Source organism: Panthera pardus, unplaced genomic scaffold (genome assembly GCF_024362965.1).
Source record: "Panthera pardus isolate Hobbes unplaced genomic scaffold, ASM2436296v1 HiC_scaffold_27, whole genome shotgun sequence".
NCBI classification, from domain to species: domain Eukaryota; kingdom Metazoa; phylum Chordata; class Mammalia; order Carnivora; family Felidae; genus Panthera; species Panthera pardus.
Window position 1 is genome coordinate 55,984,529 of NW_026526843.1, and position 21,742 is coordinate 56,006,270.

General features: G+C 37.7%; 1 protein-coding gene and 1 pseudogene across 2 annotated transcripts in view; both read right to left on the reverse strand.

Moving 5' to 3' along the window:
• Positions 1-21,742, reverse strand: part of LOC109255075 (uncharacterized) — a 443,355-nt gene that overhangs the window by 13,240 nt on the left and 408,373 nt on the right. The window lies entirely within an intron of this gene.
• LOC109255055 (chromobox protein homolog 3-like) lies at positions 3,139-3,760 on the reverse strand (annotated as a pseudogene).

Consider the following 21,742-nt stretch of genomic DNA (forward strand, 5'->3'; position numbering starts at 1 on the left):
GGCTTGGATTGCAATGTAATTTCCTCTCAGGACTGCCTTCACTGTATCCCAAAGCATTTGGATTGCTGTATTTTCATTTTCATTTGTTTCCATAAATTTTCAATATCTTCTCTAATTGCCTGGTTGACCCATTAATTCTTTAGTAGGGTGTTCTTTAACCTTCATGCTTTTGGAGGTTTTCCAGACTTTTTCCTGTGGTTGATTTGAAGTTTCATAGCATTGTGGTCTGAAAGTGTGCATGGTATGATCTCAATTCTTGTATACTTATGAAGGGCTGTTTTGTGACCCAGCGTGTGATCTCTCTTGGAGAATGTTCCATGTGCACTAGGGAAGAAAGTATATTCTGTTGCTTTGGGATGCAGAGTTCTAAATATATCTGTCAAGTCCATCTGATCCACAGTATCATTCAGGGCCCTTGTTTCTTTATTGAACCTGTGTCTAGATGATCTATCCATTGTTGTAAGCGGGGTATTAAAGTCCTCTGCAATTACCACATTCTTATCAGTAAGGTTGCTTATGTTTGTGATTGTTTTATATATTTGGGGGCTCCTGTATTCAGTGCATAAACGTTAATAATTGTTAGCTCTTCCTGATGGATAGACCCTGTAATTATTATATGATGTCCTTCTTCATCTCTTGTTACAGCCTTTAATTTAAAGTCTAGTTTGTATGATATAAGTATGGCTACTCATCTTTCTTTTGACTTCAAGTAGCATGATGGATAGTTCTCCATCCCTTCACTTTCAATCTGAAGGTGTCCGCAGGTCTAAAATGAGTCTCTCGTAGACAGCAAATAGATGGGTCTTTTTTTTTAAATCTATTAAATCTATGTCTCTGGTACTTTGTGGTCCTTGCAACATTTCATTCACAGAATCCACCTTAGGGTCTCTTGTAGGGCTGGTTTAGTGGTGATGAATTCCTTCAGTTTTTGTTTGGGAAAACCTTTATCTCTCCTTCTATTCTGAATGACAGACTTGCTGGGTAAAGGATTCTTGGCTGCATATTTTCTGTTCATCACATTGAAGATTTCCTGCCATTCCTTTCTGGCCTGACAAGTTTCAGTAGATAGGTATGCCACTACTCTTGTGGGTCTACCTTTGTAAGTTAGAACGTGTTTATCCCTAGTTGCTTCCAGAATTTTCTCTTTATCCTTGTATTTTGCCAGTTTCACTATGATATGTCATGCAGAAGATCGATTCAAGTTATGTCTGAAGGGAGTTCTCTGTGCCTTTTGGATTTCAATGCCTTTTCCTTGCCCAGGTGAGGGAAGTTCTCAACTATGATTTGTTCACATATGCCATCAGTGCCTTTCTCTCTCTCTTCTTCTTCTGGAATTCCTATGATACAGATATTGTTTCGTTTGATTCCATCACTTATTCTCATATTCTCCCCTCATACTTCTGGATTTTTTTATCTTTTTCTCAGCTTCCTCTTTTTCCATAATTTTATCTTCTAATTCACCTATTCTCTCCTCTGCCTCTTCAATCTGAGCTGTGGTTGCCTCCATTTTATTTTCCACCTCATTTATAGCATTTTTTACTTCCTCATGACTTTTTCTTAGTCCCTTGATCTCTGTAGCAATAGATTCTCTATTGTCCTCTATACTTTTTACGAGCCCAGCAATTAATTTTATGACTACTATTCTAAATTCTTGTTCTGTTGTATTGCTTAAATCATTTTTGATCAATTAGTTGTCTCTACTACCTGAAGTTTCTTTTGAGGAGAATTCTTCTGACTTCTCATTTTGGGTAGTCTCTGTGGTGGCTCCAAACTGCAGGGCACTTCCCCTGTGCTGTCAGGAGTAACTTGTGTTGGTGGGTAGGGCCGCAGTCAGACCCGATATCTGCCCACAGCCCACTGCTAGGGCCACAGTCAGACTGGTGTGTACCTTATCTTCCCCTCTCCCAGGGGTAGGACTCACTGTGGAGTGGTGTGGCCCCTGTCTGGGCTACTTGCACACTGCCAGGCTTGTGGTGTTGCTTCTATGGGATCTGTTGTATTAGCCAGGGTGGATCCAGAAGGTGCACATGGCGGGAGAGGCAGGCTCAGCTCGCTTTGCCTTCAGTGGTCCCCTGCGTGAGTGGCCCTGCAGCACTGGGAAGGAGGCAGGCCGATCAGAGGGATGGATCCGCAGAAGCACAGCATTGGGTGTTTGTGTGGTGCAAGTTCAGTAATGGGAGCTGGTTCCTTTTGGAATTTTGGCTGGGGGATGGGAGAAGGAGATGGCTCTTTCCAGTGCCTTTGTTCCCCGTTGGAGCTGAGTTCTGTCTTCCAGGGCCCAACAACTCTCCCTCCTTGTGTCCTCTTGCCCTCCCCAGTCTCTGAGAGCAGAGCTGTTTACTTTCAACATTACAGATGTTAAGTCCCACTGGCTGTCAGAACTCATGGAGTCTGGCCCCTCCGCTTTTGCAAGCCAGGCTTCAGCGCTCTGCCTTGACTGGTGGGGTTCCCCTCCACTGATCTGGCTCCCTCTCACCAGTCCGTGTAGCATGCATTGCCTCTCCGCCCTTCATATCCTCTTCTGTGGGCCTTTTGTCTATGCTTCACTCCTGAGAGTCCGTTCTGCTAGCCTTCTGGTGGTTTTCTGGGTTATTTACACAGATGTGGATGGAATATAAGCAATCAGCAGGACGAGGTGAGCCCAGTGTCTTCCTATGCTGCCATCTTCCCTTCTGAGTCCCCCAGGAATCACCATCTTCAGTTGTGTTTTTTTAAAAATGCATACGATGGTTTGCAAATGCCTGGGAACGGCTGCTGGATCTTCCCGTCCTCTGTGAAGACCCAGTGCGTGGTGGTGAAGGCCCCTCGAGCTGCCACACTCAGCAAGGTGGAAAGACTCAAATGTTTATTTTTGAGAGATAGATAGATAGATAGACAGTATGAGCAGGGGAGGGGCAGAGAGAGAGGGAGACACATAATCCAAAGCAGGCTCCAGGCTCCGAGCTGTCAGCACAGAGCCCAACACGGTGCTCAAACTCACAAACTGTGAGATCATGACCTGAGCTGAAGTTGGATGCTTAAACACCTGAGCCACCCTGGCACCCCCCAAAAGCAATTATAATTTGAGGACACTTTATATTTGCCTCTTTTGCCAGTACTAAGTCTGCCTCATCTGAGTCTTTCATTTCATGAGAAGTATTAATTTTTCACTGCTGTCTGTAGCATGAATAATTCATTCAGGATCAAGACCTCTGGAAAAATCTCTTGACTCAGCAGCAGCATCTCTTTCTCCTTTGCTTTCTTATTATCAGATTCGCTGTCAGATATTTTCTTTGTGTACCATCTTTTTCTTTGTCAGCTTTTTGATGATTAAGAAATGCTTTGGGGCGCCTGGGTGACTCAGTCTGTCAAGTGTCCAATATTGGCTCAGGTCATGATCTCATGGTTTGTGAGTTTGAGCTCCGCATAGGGCTCTGTGCTGACAGCTCAGAGCCTGGAGCTTGCTTTGGATTCTGTGTCTCGCTCTCTCTGCCTCTCTCACACTCTGTCTCTCAGTCTATCAAAAATAAATGAACATTATTGTTTTTTAAAAAGATGTTTCAATTAACTCTGGACTATCTAAATTTTATTCAGGTTCCCAAGTATTATTAGCGTCTGTAAGTCCTTTACACTTCAGGAAATACTCCATCTTCCCTTTCACTATACATTGGTTCAGTACTTTTTCCACCAAAATTCTTCAGGGTATGCCTCTTCTACTTTTTTTATTCTTTCCATTCTGTTTCTTTCCCATTTTTTGCAATGTAGTTTTATTGGAAACCATTATTAAAAGTTTTTCTTTAAATTCTAGTTAGTTATCACACAGTGTAATATTAGTTTCAGGTGTACAATACAGTGATTCAACACTCACGTACAACACCTGGTTCTCATCACAAGTGCATTCCTTAATACCCATCACATATTTAACCCATTTTCCCACTTACTCCCCTTCTGGTATCCATCAGTTTGTTGTCTATAATTAAGAGTCTGTTTCTTGGTTTGCCTCTCTCTTTTCCCTTTGTTTGTTTGTTTTGTTTCTTAAATTCCACATGTGAGTGAAATCATATGGAAAAGCATTCCACATTCATGGATTGGAAGCACAAATATTGTTAAAATGTCTGTATTATCCAAAGAAATCTACACATTTAATGTAATCCCTACCAAAATTCCACCAACATTTTTCCCAGAGCTTGAACATACAATCCTAAAATTTGTATGGAACCACAAAAGACCCCAAATAGCCAAAGCAAAGCAGGAGGCATCATAATTCTGGACTTCAAGGTATATTACAAAGCTGTAGTGATCAATACAGTATGATACTGGCACAAAAACAGACACATAGATAAATGAAACAGAATAGGAAACCTAGAAATGAACCCACATCTATATGGTCAATTAATCTTTGATAGAGATGGAAAGAAAATCCAATGGAAAAAAGTCTCTTCAACAAATGGGGCTGGCAAAACTGAACAGTAACATGTAAAAGAACGAAAATGGACCACTTTCTTACACCCTACAGAAAAATAAATTGAAAATGGATGAAAGACCTAAATGTGGGACCGGAAACCATCAAAAACCTAGAGGTGAACACAGGCAGTAACTTCTTTGAAATCTGCTGTGGCAACTTCTTACTGGACACGTCTCCACAGGTGAGGGAAACAAAAGCAAAAATAAACTATTGGGACTTCATCAAAATAAAAACCTGAACAGTGAAGGAAACAGTCAACAAAACTAAAAGACAACCTAAGGAATGGGAGAATAGGTTTGCAAATGACATATATGATAAAGGGTTACTATCCAAAATCTACAAAAACTTGTCAAACTCAACACCTAAAAACCAATCCATTTAAAAAGTGGGCGGAATACATGAATAGACATTTTTTTCCAAAAAAGACACGCAGATGGTTAACAGATATATGAAAAGCTGCTCAACAACGCTCATCATCAGGGAAATACAAATCAAAACTATTATGAGACATCGTATCACACCTGTTAGAATTGCTAATGAACAACACAGGAAACAACAGGTGTTGGTGAGGACGTGGAGAAAAGGGAAACTTCTTACACTGTTGGTGAGAATGCAAATGGATATAGCCACTCTGGAAAACAGTATTAAGGTTCCTCAAAAAGTTAAAAATATCACTCTCCAGGATCCAGCAATTGTACTACTAGGTATTTACCCAAAGGAAACAAAATACTAATTCACAGGGATACATACACCAGAATGTTTATAGCAGCATTATCAACAATAACCAAATTTTGGAAAGAGTTCAAATGTCCATTGACTAATGAATGGATAAAGAAGATGTGGTATATATATATATATATACACACACACACACACACACACACACACACAATGGAATATTACTCAGCCATAAAAAATGAATGAAATCTTGCCATTTGCCAACAATGTGAGAGTATTATGCTATGTGAAATAAGAGAAAGAAAAATACAATGGAATTTTACTCATATGCAGAATTTAAGTAAGAAAATAAATAAGCATAGGGGAAAAAAGGAAAGACGAACTAAGAAACTGACTCTTAACTATACAGATGAAACTGATGGCTACTGGAGAGGAAGAGGGCATAGGGAGGATGGGTTAAACAGATGATAGGTATTAAGGAGGGCACTTGTGATAAGCACCTGGTGTTGTATGTATGTGATGAATCACTAAATTCTATACCTGAAACTGATATTGCACTGAATGTATGTTAACTAGCTGGAATTGAAATAAAAACTTGGAAAATAATTAGAACTACCCTAGGATCCCGCAACTTCACTACTAGGTATTCACAAAAAGGAGACAAAAATACAAATTCAAAGGAATACATGCACCCCAGTGTTTTATAGCAGCATTATCAACAATAACCAAATTATGGAAAGAGCCAAAATGTCCATTAACTGATGAATGGATACAGAAGATATGGTGTGTGTGTGTGTGTGTGTGTGTGTGTGTGTATAAATAAATATATATATATATATTTATGTATGTGTGTGTATATATATATATATATATATATATATATAAAGAATATTACTCAGCCATTAAAAAGAATGAAATCTTGCCATGTGTAATGACATGGATAGAGCTAGGGAGTATTATTCTAAGTGAAATACATCAGTCAGAGAACAACAAATACCATTTTTAATTGCAGACTCGAATAGCTATTATCCACCATCTCCAAGCTGTTCCAGTCTCCAGTCTGCAGTGTTTTTGGCCCTGTATGCCTCAAGCTCCAGCCACATCAGAGGGGGTTGGGGGTGGGGAGCTGTTCTGGGCTGGTGCCAACAGGAGTGGACGGTAAGGGGTGTGGGTGGGATTACAACGTTATTTTACTGGGTGGATAAAAACACTGTCAGTAGTCAAACGAAAAAAAAAAATGTTTGTTACTTTCTTTAGTGTTAGGCATAGATTTAGAAATTAAATGTTAAGATAGTAAAAAGACAGCAGTACTTTTACTGAGAATTCTTCCATTTACTGAATTTTCATGATTCTCAATTTTTAATAAATGTTTAAAATTTGTTTATGTTTATTTATTTTTGAGAGAGAGAGAGAGTGTGAGCATCAGTGGGGGAGAGGCAGAGAGAATGGGAGAGACAGAATCTGAAGCAGGCTCCAGGCTCTGAGCTGTCAGCACAGAGCCCGATATGGGGCTCAAACTCACGAATTGTAAGATCATGACATGAGGCAAAGTCGGACGCTTAACTGACTGAGCCACCCAGGTGTCCCTTTAGTAAATGTTTTAAAAAAAACATTGATAAGCTTATAATTTTGTTATATAGAAATCAGAACACTTATATAATTGAGGTTTTTTTTTAGTTTTTCTTACTAATGATATTTTCAAATACCTTACTTTTAAAAACTACACAAGAGGGTTGATATCACTAAAACTGGAATAGTAAAAAGGCACTACAGGACTCCATACCTCTGCAAAGCAAGTAATGAGGTAGCAAAAGCTATTAAAATCAACTTCTTCAAAAATACGGAATCAATGAGTGGATAAAGAAATTGTGGTTTATATACACAATGGAATACTACATGGCAATGAGAAAGAATGAAATATGGCCTTTTGTAGCAACGTGGATGGAGCTGGAGAGTGTTATGCTAAGTGAAATAAGTCATAGAGAGAAAGACAGATACCATATGTTTTCACTCTTATGTGGATCCTGAGAAACTTAACAGAAGTCCATGGGGTAGGGGAAGAAAAAAAAAAAGAGGTAGAGTGGGAGAGATCCAAAGCATAAGAGACTCTTAAAATCTGAGAACAAACTGAGGGTTGATGGGGGGGGGGGGGTGGGAGGGAGGGGAGAGTGGGTGATGGGTAGTGAGGAGGGCACCTTTTGGGATGAGCACTCGGTGTTGTATGGAAACCAATTTGACAATAAATTTCATATTAAAAAATAGTGGGGAAAAAAAGAAATAGACAGCAGGCAGGATTTGGCCTACAGGCGATAGTTTGCCTTTTCCTTTCATAAAAAGTTACACTTTATTTGGGATACACCAGCCCTTACTAAATTAGTATGCCATATGAGCTTCTGCATCATTACTCTTTTATTATTAACAAAGAAAGCACTAAATGTGAATGTGATTTCTTCAAATAAAAAACCAGATTAAACTAGTAAAAAAAAAAAAAGAAAGAAATACGGAATCAAAAACTTACAAAAATCAAAACAAAGCTTGATGAAGAAAGCTGTTGTTTTGTAATAAAAAGTGCCGTGGCATTTAAACTGCTCAGTTATCTTCCATACTGCAGATCAATGGTGGCAATGAGGATGACAGCCTTCATTGACAGTGAAAGTTGCTATTATGAGAGGGAGCAAGATATTCAGTATTTTTACATAGTTGTAGCTGTGAGTTTCAGCTTGTCTGTTGGCTCCCTGATGGATTGCTGCAAGAACTTCATTTTTCCTTGCCCAACTTGGAGCATTTCCATGGCTGAGGAGCGTCCTGGATAGATTTTACTAAAAGCATTTAAAGGAACAAGCATTGTCCACAGCAACCAGGGTCAAGGGACAACTGTTTGAATAAGCAATAGACAGAATTAAAAAGACCTGAGAAGGAAGAAGTTATAAAAGAGGGTACATAGGTGGAATAAATATTTTTTTAAGTTTATTTACTTATTTTGAGGGAGAGAGAGAGAGGCAAAGAGAGATGGAGACAGAATCCTAAGCAGGCTCCAGACTGTCAGTGCGGAGCCTGACACAGGGCTCAAACTCACAAACTGGTGAGATCATGACCTGGGCCGAAATTGAGTTGGGTGCTTAACCAACTGAGTCACTTAGGTACTCCAAGACTTTTAGCAATATCAAATATACTTGAGAATTAAAAATGCTACATTCAAGTTCCAGTCCAAGATGACAATGTAGAAAGACCCTGAATTCATCTCCTTCATGAAACACATCAAATTGCACATGTGTATAGAATAATTCCTCCTGAAGAACTGTGGGCTGACTAAACAGCTTCTGTACAACAAAAGATAGAGAGGCACAAAGAACATCAAGAAAGATAGAGACATGGTAACAGAGAAAACCCCCACTGTCTACTCTGGGAACTGTAGTGGGGAGTGATAGTAATGAGGGACTGGGAACAGACTCCTCTATCCTTGGGCATAGAAAAAAAAACTGCAATTAAAAGAGCAACTAACATATAACAGACAACTCTAGAACTCCACCAAACTGCTATAAGAACTGTTGAAAAGTTCTCTGGGTCATAGGGACTGGAGAATTATAGGTTTACATTCCCCTTCCACCTCAAAAGTGCATACCTGAACAGGGTATGGATGCCATAACTGGATTGCCACCTCAGTGAGTCCAGGGTTCACAAACTCACACCAGCTCTGGCTGCACTGGACAAAAGGGCAGAGGAGCTATGGGAATGGTCAGAGAAACCAGCTTACCACGTCAGCAAGTCCAAGGTCTGCAAGTCCATACCAGTCCCAGCTGGGCCCACGACCGAATGAATGAATGAGTGAGTGAGTGAATAAAGCTGTTTTTTTTCTTGACTTTTTTTCTTTTCTCTTTCCCCCTCTTTTCTCTTGTTTCAAAAGCCACAGTTTAAAACAGCCACTAGCATATAAAAAAGGCAGAATTAGAATTCTGCCAAATGGCTGGAGGAGCTACTGGAACTTTCTTCAGGTGGGAAGGCCTTATGGAAATGTCCTACACTCCCCCCTACCTTGAAAGTACAGTGCATAGTCCGGGTGCCCTAATCTGCCTGCCACCTCTGTGGCCCATAGCCAATACCAGCCCCAGTTATCCCACCAAGGTTACCATAGAGTGGTTGGTGTATGCCAGGACACCCTTGGCTAGTGCTCACTACAACCTCAGCCTTTGCATCAAGGTGACACAGGTGTAAAGCACTGTGGAAAACTTCAGGCCTACAACATTTTGGCCTTGGGAAGCTTGCTAGGGCACTCCTCATGCAGAGTGCTCTGGAACATCTTAGACATCTGTTTCATGTCCAGCCACCCTGCTAAAGTGCTCTCTGCACAAAATACTCTGGGAATCCTTGGCCTGTGCTTGCATTAGTTTCAGTGACCCCCACCAGGGCACCCTGTGTGAAAAGACCCCAAGAACACACCTAGCCATAACAGCCTCATCTCCAGTTACCAGGACAAGGCACACCTGTGCTAAACAACTTGTGACATCCCAGGTTCTACTCGACTTACCTTCAGCTATCCGGTCAGAACTTTTGTCCATGAATTCTAGGGACCCCACCAGACCATGCTGATTTAGCTTCAGCTTTCCTATTAGGGTACCTCCCTAGAAACTCCAAAACTGTACCCTGGCATGGCTCCTGTCACCCCTTAAGGGTACCCTCTGTGTGGAGAGTCCTGGAACACCTTGGTTTGTATCCACATCAGCATCAGATACTGTATCCAGGTACTCTATATGCATAGAGCCTGTGGACCCCCATCTTTCACCCACTTTAGTTTCAGCTATTCTGCCAGGGTGTCCTCTGTGCAAAAAGCTCAGGAACATCCCAGCTTACACACTGCCTCAGCTCCAGCTGCCCCACCAGGACACCTTATCCATGGAACACCCTGGGGCACCTAGCTTGCACCCATTTCAGCTTCATCTGGCTGCCAAGTGTATCATCAATACATATGACCCTGAGTCAACGTGGAAAAAGGGCAATAGAAAGCATTCAAGCTGAACAGTAAAAAGAGAAAATAATTTAAAAAATAAAGACAGGTTAAGGGCTCACTTGGGCAACATCAAATGAACAAAAATTCAAATTATTCCCAGAAGGGAAAGAGAAAAAGGAGTAGAAACCTTATTTGAGGAAATAATAGCTGAAAACTTCCCTGACATAGAAAAGGAAATAGATTCTTACTCGACACATCCCAAAAGGCAAGGGAATTAAAAGCAAAAATGAACTATCAGGACCTCAGCAAAGATAAAAAGCTTCTGCACTGCAAAGGAAACAATAAACAAAACTAAAAGGCAACCAACGGAATGGGAAAAGATATTTGCAAATGACATATCAGACAAAGGGCTAGTATCCAAAATCTACAAAGAACTCACCAAACTCCACACCTGAAATACAAATAATCCAGTGGAGAAATGGGCAGAAGACATGAATAGGCACTTCTCTCAAGAAGACATCCAGATGGCCAACAGACACATGAAAAGATGCTCAATGTCACTCCTCATCAGGGAGATACAAATCAAAATCACACTGAGGTACCACCTCACGCCAGTCAGAGTGTATAAAATGAACAAATCAGGAGACTATAGATGCTGGCGAGGATGTGGAGAAACGGGAACACTCTTGAACTGTTGGTGGGAATGCAAACTGGTGCAGCCACTCTGGAAAACAGTGTGGAGTTTCCTCAAAAAAATTAAAAATAGAACTACCCTATGACCCAGCAATAGTACGGCTAGGAATTTGCCCAAGGGATACAGGAGTGCTGATGCACAGGGGCATATGTACCTCAGTGTTTATAGCAGCACTTTCAACAATAGCAAAATTATGGAAAGAACCTAAATGTCCATCAACTGACAAAGGGATAAGGAAGATATGGTTTATATATACAATGGAATACTACATGGCAATGAGAAAGAATGAAATCTTGCCACTTGCAGCAATGTGTATGGAACTAGAGAGTATTATGCTAAGTGAAATAATTCAGAGAAGACAGATACCATATGCTTATACTCATACGTGGATCCTGAGAAACTTAACAGAAGAGCATGGGGGAGGGAAAGGGGGAGAAAGTTACAGAGAGGGAGGGATGCAAACTATAAGAGACTCTGAAATACTGAGAACAAACTGAGGGTTGATAGGGGGTGGGGGAGACGGGAAAGTGGGTGATGGGCATTGAAGAGGGCACCTGTTGGGATGAGGACTGGGTGTTATGTGGAAACCAATTTGACAATAAGTTATATTTAATAAAAAAAGAAAAGGAAATAGATACCTATGTCTAAGAAGCATAGAGGATTCCAAATAAGATGAACTCAATGAAATCTATAACATGATATATAATAATCAAAATGTCAAAGGTAAAGGTAAAGAGAGAATTTTAAAAGCAGCAATAGAGAAACAAAAAGTTACCAAAGGGGGAACTATAAGGCTATTACCTGATTTTTCAGCAGAAACTTTGCAAGTCAGAGGGGAATGCCATGATATATTCAAACTGCTAAAATGGAAAAAATCGCTACAACCAGGAATACTCTATCTAGCAAGATTATCATTCAGATTTGAAGGAGAAATAGAGTTTCCAGATAAGTTAAAGGAGTTTATCACTACTAAACCAGGATTACAAGAAATGGTAAAGGGACTTCTTTCAGTGGAAAAGAAATGGCCATAATTAGACAAGAGAAAATTATGAATAAAAAGATGTAAAATATGACAGCATATATATATAAAGTGGAGGAAAGAGTAAAAGAAGAAAGAAGTTCTTTTTTGAGAATATGTTTGAACTTAAATGACCATCAACTTAATACAGATTGCTATGTACTTAGGATGCTATATAAGAACCTCATGGTAACTCCAAGCCAAAAACTTATAATAGATACCCAAAAAATAAAGAGAAAGAAAGCCAAACATAATGCTACAGAAAATCATCGATCACAATAAGGAGAGCAAGAGAAGAGGAACAGAGAACTGCAAGGCAATCAGAAAACAAATAACAAAATGACAATAAATACATACCTATCAATAATTACTTTGAATGTAAAAGGCCTAAATGCTCCAATAAGAAAACAAGGTGGTGGAATGGATAAAAAACAAATCTATCTATATGCTGCCTACAAAACACTCATCTCAGACCTAAAGACACATACACATACACAGAAAATGAAGGGATGGAAAAACATTTACCTAACAAATGGAAGCAAAACATCTGGGGCAGCAGTACTTATATCAGAAAAAAAGTAGATTTTAAAACAAATACTATAACAAAAGACAGAAAAGGACAGTACATAATGTTAAAGGGATCAACCCAAGAAGAGGATATAACAATTTTAAATATCTATGCATCCAACACTGGAGCCCCTAATTATATAAAGCAGATATAAAAGGACACAAAGAAAGAACTTGATGGTAATGCTGTAATAGTAAGAGACTTAAACATCTCACAACATCAATCAATAGATCATCAAGGAAGAAAATCACTAAGGAAATAGCGTCTTTAAGTGACACATTAGATTAGATGGATATAACAGATATATTCAGAACATTCCACCAAAAATGACAAAATACAAATTCTTTTGGGGTGCACACGGAACATTCTCCAGAATAGATCACATGATAGGCCATAAAATAGTATCAATAAATTTAAGATTAAAATCATACCATGCATCTTTTCTGACCACAATGGTATGAAACTAGAAATAAATCACCAGAAAAATGATTGGAACACAAACGTGTGGAGGCTAAACAAAATAACACTAAACAACTAATGAGTCAACAAAGTAATCAAAGAAAACAATTAAAAATACATAGAAACAAATGAAAATGAAAACACAATGGTCCCAAATCTTCAGGATGCAGCAAAAGCATTTGTAACAGGGAAACATATAGCAATACAGACCTACTTCAAAAAACAAGAAACAATTCAAATAAAAAACCTAACCTTACACCTAAAGAAACTAGAAAGAGAAGAACAAAGCCCAATGTGAGTAGAAGGAAAGAAATAAAGACTTGAACAGAAATAAATGACACAGAGACAAAAGACAGAAACAAACTGATGAAACCAAAAGCTGGTTCTTTGAAAAGATAAACAAAATTGATAAATCCCTGGTCATATTCATAACAAGAAAAGAAATATATAAACAGAACAATAAACTAAAGAGGAAAAGTAACACTGTCACTACAGAGGTATTGGCTTATAAAAGAGTACTAACCAAAATTATGTCCTAACCTAGAACAAATGGATAAGTTTCTGGAAACATATATAACCTCCCCAAACTCAATCAATAATAGATAGAAATTCTGAACTAAATTCAGCAATGAAACTTAATCAATAATAAAAAAACTCCCAAGAAACAAAAGTCCAGGACTAGAATTCACAGGTAAAATCTAACAAACACGTAAAGGACAAAAAATACCTATTATTCTCAAAGTATTCTAAAAAAAAAAAAAAAGAAGAGGAAAAATATCCAAATTCATTATGTAAGGCCAGAATTACCTTGATACCAAAAACTGTTGGGGTTATTACTGAGGATGACAAGATTATACACAATGCTTGGCTAGCTAAAATGTAACACAGAGATTTCTGGTGGGTTGCAATTAAGCTTGGGAGAGGCGTGGGTCTCTTGGAATGCTGGAGGCCTGTGGCAACTGCCCTGACTGTGGAATTCCTTGGGAAGGCCCTCCCAGGTATTTCTGCAGTCCTTGGGGAACTCCATCATCTATACATTGTATACAAAGTTTAGCAAAACAATAGGACACATAGACCCTTGTTGTATATCTATGATTTCATTATCCTCTTATGATTGTTCACCTTTAAGTCATACACCCTTTGTTTTTGCATGCCCAAAATGTTATATGCCCTCTGTACACAACGAGCCAACTGAGACTTGTGATTGGCATGACACTGCAATAAATGAGAATTTGAGTGAGGCAAAGGGGGTCTTCATTTGTGAACATTGACCCCCATGCCTTCTCTCTTTCTCAGCAAAGTGTAGAGTAATCTTTCATCAGTCGGCCCAGGGTTTGCTGGCCATTCCCAGCAAAAAACATATAAAGACACTAACATAAAGAACCACAGGCTGATATCTCTGATGAAGAGAGATAGAAAATTCCTGGATAAAATGTTAGCAAACTGAATCCAACCGTACATTAAAAAAATCATTCACCACCACCAAGTGTGTACCAGGATGTAAGAGTGGTTCATTGACCAATCAATCAATGAGATAGATCACATATATATGAGAAAGGAAAACATGATAATTTTAATAGATGCAGAAAAAGCATTTCAAAAAGTACAACATCCATTCATGATAAAAGCCCTCAACAAAGTAGGTTTAAAGGAAACATACCTTGGGCGCCTGGGTGGCGCAGTCGGTTAAGCGTCCGACTTCAGCCAGGTCACGATCTCGCGGTCCGTGAGTTCGAGCCCCGCGTCAGGCTCTGGGCTGATGGCTCGGAGCCTGGAGCCTGTTTCCGATTCTGTGTCTCCCTCTCTCTCTGCCCCTCCCCCGTTCATGCTCTGTCTCTCTCTGTCCCAAAAATAAATTAAAAAAAAAAAAAAACGTTGAAAAAAAAAAAAATTTAAAGGAAACATACCTTGACATAATAAAGGCCATGTATGAAAAAAGCCACAGTTTAACATCAAACTCCATGGTGAAAAACCATAGAGGGCTTTTCCCCCAAGGTCAGGAAAAAGGCAAGGATGTCCATTTCCATCATTTTTATTCAAGATAGCACTGGGAGTCCTAGCCACAGCAATGAGACAAGAAAAAGGAATAAAATGCATCAAAATTGGTAAGGAAGAAGTAACATTTCAATATTTGCAGATAATATGATACCATATACCAAAAACCCTAAAGACTCCATCAAAAAACTACTAGAACTGATAAATTCAGTAAGGTTGTAGGACACAGATCAATATACAGGAATATGTTGAATTTCTATACATTAATAATGAATCAGCAGAAAGAGAAATTAAGTAAACAATCCCATTTACAATTGCACCAAGGATAATAAAATACCTAGGAATAAACTAAGCCAAGGATGTGAAAGACCTTTACTCTGAAAAGTATAAAACAATAATGAAAGAAATTGAATATGACACAAATGGAAAGATTTTCCATGCTAATGGATAGGAAGAACAAATATTGTTAAAATGTCTATCCTACCCAAAGCAATAAACAGATTTAATGCAATCCCTATCAAAATACCATCAGCACTTTTCACACAGCTAGAACCAATAATCCTAAAACTTATATGGAATCACAAAAGACCTTGAAGAGCTAAAGCACTCTTGAAAAAGCAAAGCAAAGCTGGAGGAATCACAATTCCAGACTTCAAGTTATGTTACAAAGCTGTAGGGAGAAAAACAGTATGATACTGGTACAAAAACAGAAACAGATCAATGGAACAGAATAGAAAATCCAGATGTGAACTCACAACTATATGGTCAATTAATTTTTGACAAAACAAGAGATAATATCCAATGGGAAAAAGACAGTGTCTTTCAAAAATGATGTTGGGAAAACTGGACAGCTACATGAAAAGAATAAAAATGGACCAGTTTCTTACACTATCCATAAAAATAAATTCAAAATGAATTAAGGACCTAAATGTGAGTCCTGAAACTATAAAATCCTAGAAGATAGCACAGGCAGTAATGTCTCTGAAATTCCCCATAACATTTTTCTAGATATGTCTCCTGACGTGACAGAAACAAAAGAAAAAAATAAACTATTGAAACTACATAAAAATTAAAAGCTGCATGGGAAAGGAAACTATGAACGAAACTAAAAGCCAAACTACTGAATAGGAGAAGATACTTGCAAATGAAGACAAACAGATTGCCAACAGACACATGAAAAGATGTTTAACATCATTCATCATCAGGGAAATGCAAATCAAAACCACAATGAGATATCACCTCATACCTGTCAGAATGGCTAACATCAAAAATAGAAGAATAACTGGTATTGGTGAGGATGTAAAGAAAAAGGAATCATTTTCCATTGCTGGTGGGAATGCAAACTGGTTCAGCCACTGTGGAAAACAGTATGGAAGTTTTTCAAAATATTAAAAATAAAACTAACATATTATCCAGTAATCACACTACTTGGTATTTACTCAAAGAATATGAAAACACTAATTCAAAAGGTGCATACACCCACATGTTTATTGCAAAATTATTTACAATAGCCAAATTATGGAAACAGTCCAAGTGTCCTCTCTGATAGATGAATGGATAAAGATGTGATACACACACACACACACACACACACACACACACACACACACACTGGAATATTACACAGCTATTAGAAAGAATGAAATCTTGTTATTCAGAACAACATGGATATACCTAGAGGGTATTATACTAAGTGAAAAAAGTCATACAAAGGTAAGTATCTTGTGATTTCATTTACACATGGAATCTAAAAACAAAGAAATTAACAAACAAAAACCAGAGTGATAAATACAGAGAACAAAGTGGTGGTTGGCAGGGTGTAGAGAATGGGGCATAGGTGGCATAGGTGAAGGAGATTTAAAGATACAAACTTCTAGTTATAAAACAAACACCTCATGGGGATAAAAAGTAGAGCATAGGGAATATAATTAGTAATATTGTAATAGTATTGTATGGTGATAGGTAGTAACTACACTTATTTTGATGAGCATTTTATAATGTATATAATTGTCAAATCACTATGTTGTACACCTAAAACTAATATAATATTGGATGTCAACTATACTTCAATTAAAATAAAAAAATAAATTTTTTTTGGTATCGAAGTCCACTGTCAACAAAATGAAAAGACAACATACAAAATCCAAAAAAATATTTGCAAATTATATTTCTAATAAGTTTCTAGTATTCAGAATATACAAAAACCAATACAAGTTGTTATGGGTTGTATTGTATCTCTTAAAACAGGTATGTTGAACTCCTAACTCCCAGTACCTTGAATGTGAACTTATTTGGAAATAGAGTCTTTACAGAAGTAATTAAGTTAAAATGAAGTTACTAGGGTGTTCTCTAATCCAATATGACTTGTGTCTTCATAAAAAGGGCAAATTTGAACACAGAGATAATGAGCGAAGACTATGTGAGAAGACACAAAGAGAACATCAAGTGAAGATGGAGGCAGAGATTGAAATTATGCCGACACAAGCCAACAAACACCTGCAGTTACCAGAAGCTGGAAAGGGCAAGGAAAAAATCCTCTTTCTAGAGCATTGAGAAGGAGTATGGTGCTGCTAAAAACTTTATTTTGTAATTTTAGCTTCCAGACCTATAAGATGTTTTTTTTTTTTTCCTAAGCCACTCAGTTTGTGGCACTTTGTTATGGCAGACTTAAGAACCTAATATACAACCCAACAACAAAAACTAACTCAATAAAAAACTGGCTTTTGTTTGTTCATTTATTTTATTTTTTAGATTCCACATATAAATAAAATCATACGGTACTTGTCTTCCTGTTTATTTTTTTCCTTTTAGTTTCAGGTGTAGAATTTAGTGATGCATCACTCACATACAACACATACTGCTCATCACGAGTGTCCTCCTAAATAATCATCACCCATTTAACACCCCCTCCAGCCCACCTCCTCTCCAGCAACCCTCAGTTTCATCTCTATAGATAATAGTCTGTTTTCTGGTTTGCTTCTCTTTTTCCCCCATGTATGATCCTCTGTTTCGTTTCTTAAATTCCACATATGAGTTAAACCATATGGTATTTGTCTTTCTCTAACTGACTAATTTCACTTAGGATAATACTCTCTAGCTCCATCCATATCATTGCAAATGGAAAGACTTTTGTTATTTTTATGTTTATTTTTGAGACAAAAAAAGAGACAGAGTGCAAGTGGGTGAGGGGCAGAGAGAGAGAGGGAGACACAGAATCTGAAACAGGCTCCGGGCTCTGAGCTCTCAGCACAGAACCCAATGAGGGGCTAGAACTCAGGAACAGTGAGATGGTGACCTGAGCTGAAGTTGGATGCTTAACCAACTGAGCCACCCAGGTGTCCCGCAAATGGCAAGATTTCATTTTTTATGGCTGAGTAATATTCGATTATATATATATATATATATATATATATATATATATATATCCATTATGTATATCCATGAATATATATGGATATTTTTATGGCTGAGCAATATTCCATTATATATATATATATCCATTCATATATCCATGTGTATATATATATATATATATTCATTTATCAGTTGATGGACATTTCATAATTTGGCTATTGTTGATAATTTTTCTATAAACATCAGGGTGCATGTATGTTTGAATCAGTATTTTTGTATTCTTTGGGTAAATACCTAGCAGTGCAATTACTGCATTGTAGTTATTTCTATTTTTAACTTTTTGAGGAACATCCATACTGTTTTCCAGAGTGGCTGCACCAGTTTGCATTTCAACCAAAATTATAAGAGGGTTCCCCTTTCTCTATATCACTGCCAACACATGCAGTTCCCTATGTTGTTAATTTTGGACATTCTAAAAAGTGTGAGGTGACATCTCATTGTAGTTTTCATTTGTGTTTCAGAGTTGAGCATCTTTTCATGTGTCTGCTAGCCATCTGCAGGCCTTCTTTGAAAAAAATGTCTATTCATGTTTTCTGTTAATTTCTTAACTGGATTGTTTTTTTAGGTGTTGAGTTTGGTAAATTCTTTATAGATTTTGGATAGTAACCCTTTATCATATATGTCATTTGCAAACATCTTCTCCCATTCCTTAGGTTGCATTTTAGTTTTGTTGATTGGTTCCTTCACTGTGCAGAAGGCTTTTATTTTGATGAAGTCCCAATAATTTTTGCTTTTGTTTCCGTTGCATCGGGAGACATATCTAGTAACAAGTTGCTATGGCTTATGTCACAGCCATATATCTAGTAACAAGTTACTATGGCTTATGTCACAGGTTATGGCTTGTTCTCCTATAGGATTTTGATGGTTTCCTGTGTCACATTTAGGTCTTTCATCCATTTTCAATTTATTCTTGTGTATGGTGTAAGAAAGCGGTCCAGTTTCATTCAACTGCATGTTGCTATCCAGTTTTCCCAATACCATTTGTTGAAGAGACTGTCATTTTTCCATTAGATATGCTTTCCTGCTTTCTCAAAGATTAGCTGACCACATATATGTGGGTTCATTTCTGGGTTTCCTATCCTGTTTCATTGATCTATCTGTCTGTTTGTGTACTAGTACCATATTACCTTGATCATTACAGCTTATTAATATAACTTGAAGTCCAGATTGTGATGCTTCCAGCTTTGCTTTCCTTTTACAAAATTGCTTTGGCTATGTAAGGTCTTTTTTGGTTCTGTACAAATTTTAGGATTCTTTGTTCTACTTCTGTGAAAAAGGCTGGTGGTATTTTATTTTATTATTTTATTTTTTTAATATTTATTTATTTTTGAGAGAGATAGACAGAGACCGAGTGCAAGTGAGGGAGGGACAGAGAGAGACACACACACAGAATCCGAAGCAGGCTCCAGGCTCCAAGCTGTCAGCACAGAGCCCAATGCGGGGCTCGAACTCACAAACTGTGAGGTCATGACCTGAGCCAAAGTCAGACCCTCAACCGACTGAGCCACCCAGGCGCCCCAAGGGTGGTAGTATTTTAAAAGAGATTGCGTTAAATGTGTAGTTTGTTTTGGGTAGTATAGACATTTTTGTAATATTTGTTCTTCCAATCCATGAGCATGGAATATTTTTCCATTTCTTTGTCATCTTCAATTACTTTGATCAGTGTTTTATAGTTTTAGAATACAGATAATTTACCTCTTTGGCTAGTTGTATTCCTAGGTATCTTATGGGTTTTGGTGCAATTGTAAATAGGATTGATTCCATGATTTCTATTTCTGCTGCTTCATTATTGGTGTATAGAAGTGCAACAGATTTCTATACATTGGTTTTGTATCTTGCGACTTTCCTGAATGCATGTAACAGTTCTAGCAATTTTTTGGTGGATTATTTTGGGTTTTCTATACAAAGTATCATGCCATATGCAAATAGGGAAGTTTTGACTTCTTGACAATTTAGATGCCTTTTGTTCCTTTTGCCTGTCTCATTTCTGGGGCTAGGACACCCAGGAAATATTGAAGAACTGTGGTGAGAATGGAATCCCTGTCTTGTTTCTGACCATAGAGGAAAAGTTCTCAGTTTTTGCTCATTGAGGATGATATTAGCTGTGAGTTTTTAATATATAGTGTTTATGATGCCAAGGTATGTTGCCTCTATCCTTACTTTGTTCAGTTTATATGTTTCTAGGAATTTATGCACTTCTTCCATATTGTATGATTTGGTAGTGAATATGTTTTCATAATATTCTCTTATAATTGTTTATATTTCTGTGGTGGTGGTTGTGATATCTCTTTTCTCATTTGTGATTTTATTTATTTGAGTTATTTATCTTCTCTTTTTGATAAGTCTGGTTCTAGGGGTTTATTGATTTTATTAATTTTTTCCCAAGAACCAGCTCTTGATTTCATTGATCTGTTCTACTTTTTTTTCTATACCATTTATTTCTTCTCTAATCTTTATTATTTACATTTTTGTGCTTACTTTAGGTTTATTTGGTGTTTTTTTCCTAGCTCCTTTATTTGTAAGCTTAGGTTGTTTATTTAAGATATTTCTTGCTTCTTGAGGTTGGCCTACATTACCATATATTTTCCTGTTATGACCACTTTTGCTGCATCTCAAAATTTTTGGTCTAATGTCTTTTCATTCTCATTTGTTTCCATGTGTTTTTTTCCTCTTTAATTTCCTAGTTGAACCCATTCATTCTTTAGTGCCAAGTTCTTTAACTTCCATGTATTTGTTATCTTTACAATTTTTTCTTGTGATTGACTTCAAGCTTCATAGTGTTGTGGTCTGAAAATATGCATGGTATGATATCAATCTTTTTGTACTCGTTGAGGGCTGATTTGTGACCTGGTATGTGGTGTATTCTGGAGAATGTCCCATTTGCACTTGAGGAGAATGTGTATTCTGCTGCTTTAGAATGAAATGTTCTGAATTTATCTGTTAAGTCCATCAGGCCCAGTGTGTCATTCAATGCCATGATTTCCTTTTTGATTTTCTGCTTATATGATCTGTACATTCATACAAGTGTGGTGGTAAAGTCCCCTACTATTATTGTATTATTATCAATGATTTCTTGTTTGTTTGTAATTATCTGTTTTGAGCAAATCTTCAGCTGTGACTTCTTGATCTTTCTTTTGGGGAGAATTCTTCTACTTTGTCATTTAGTCTAGCTTTCTGTATTTTGAGTATTATGAAAGCCAATTATGTTTCCTGCTCCTGAGAGTAATGATATATTAAGAAGGGGTATACACTGTCCAGGACTTGGCACTTCAGAAGTGTTCCTGGTGTATATTGTTTTTACCCTGCTGTTGTGCTTTGGCTGCTATTTCCCACAGGTCAGTCCTCCACAGAGTTCCTCCTTGCTTGCTTCCGTGGTGGGGGGTGGTATTTGGACCTTTAACTAGGTGTGCTTTTATTTGTTTGTTAAAGTAAGCCTGATTAAAATGACTGATCCAAAAGAAAGAGAAAAGGAAAAGGAACAACAACAACAATAACAACAACAAAAAGACAGACAAACAAAAACCTAT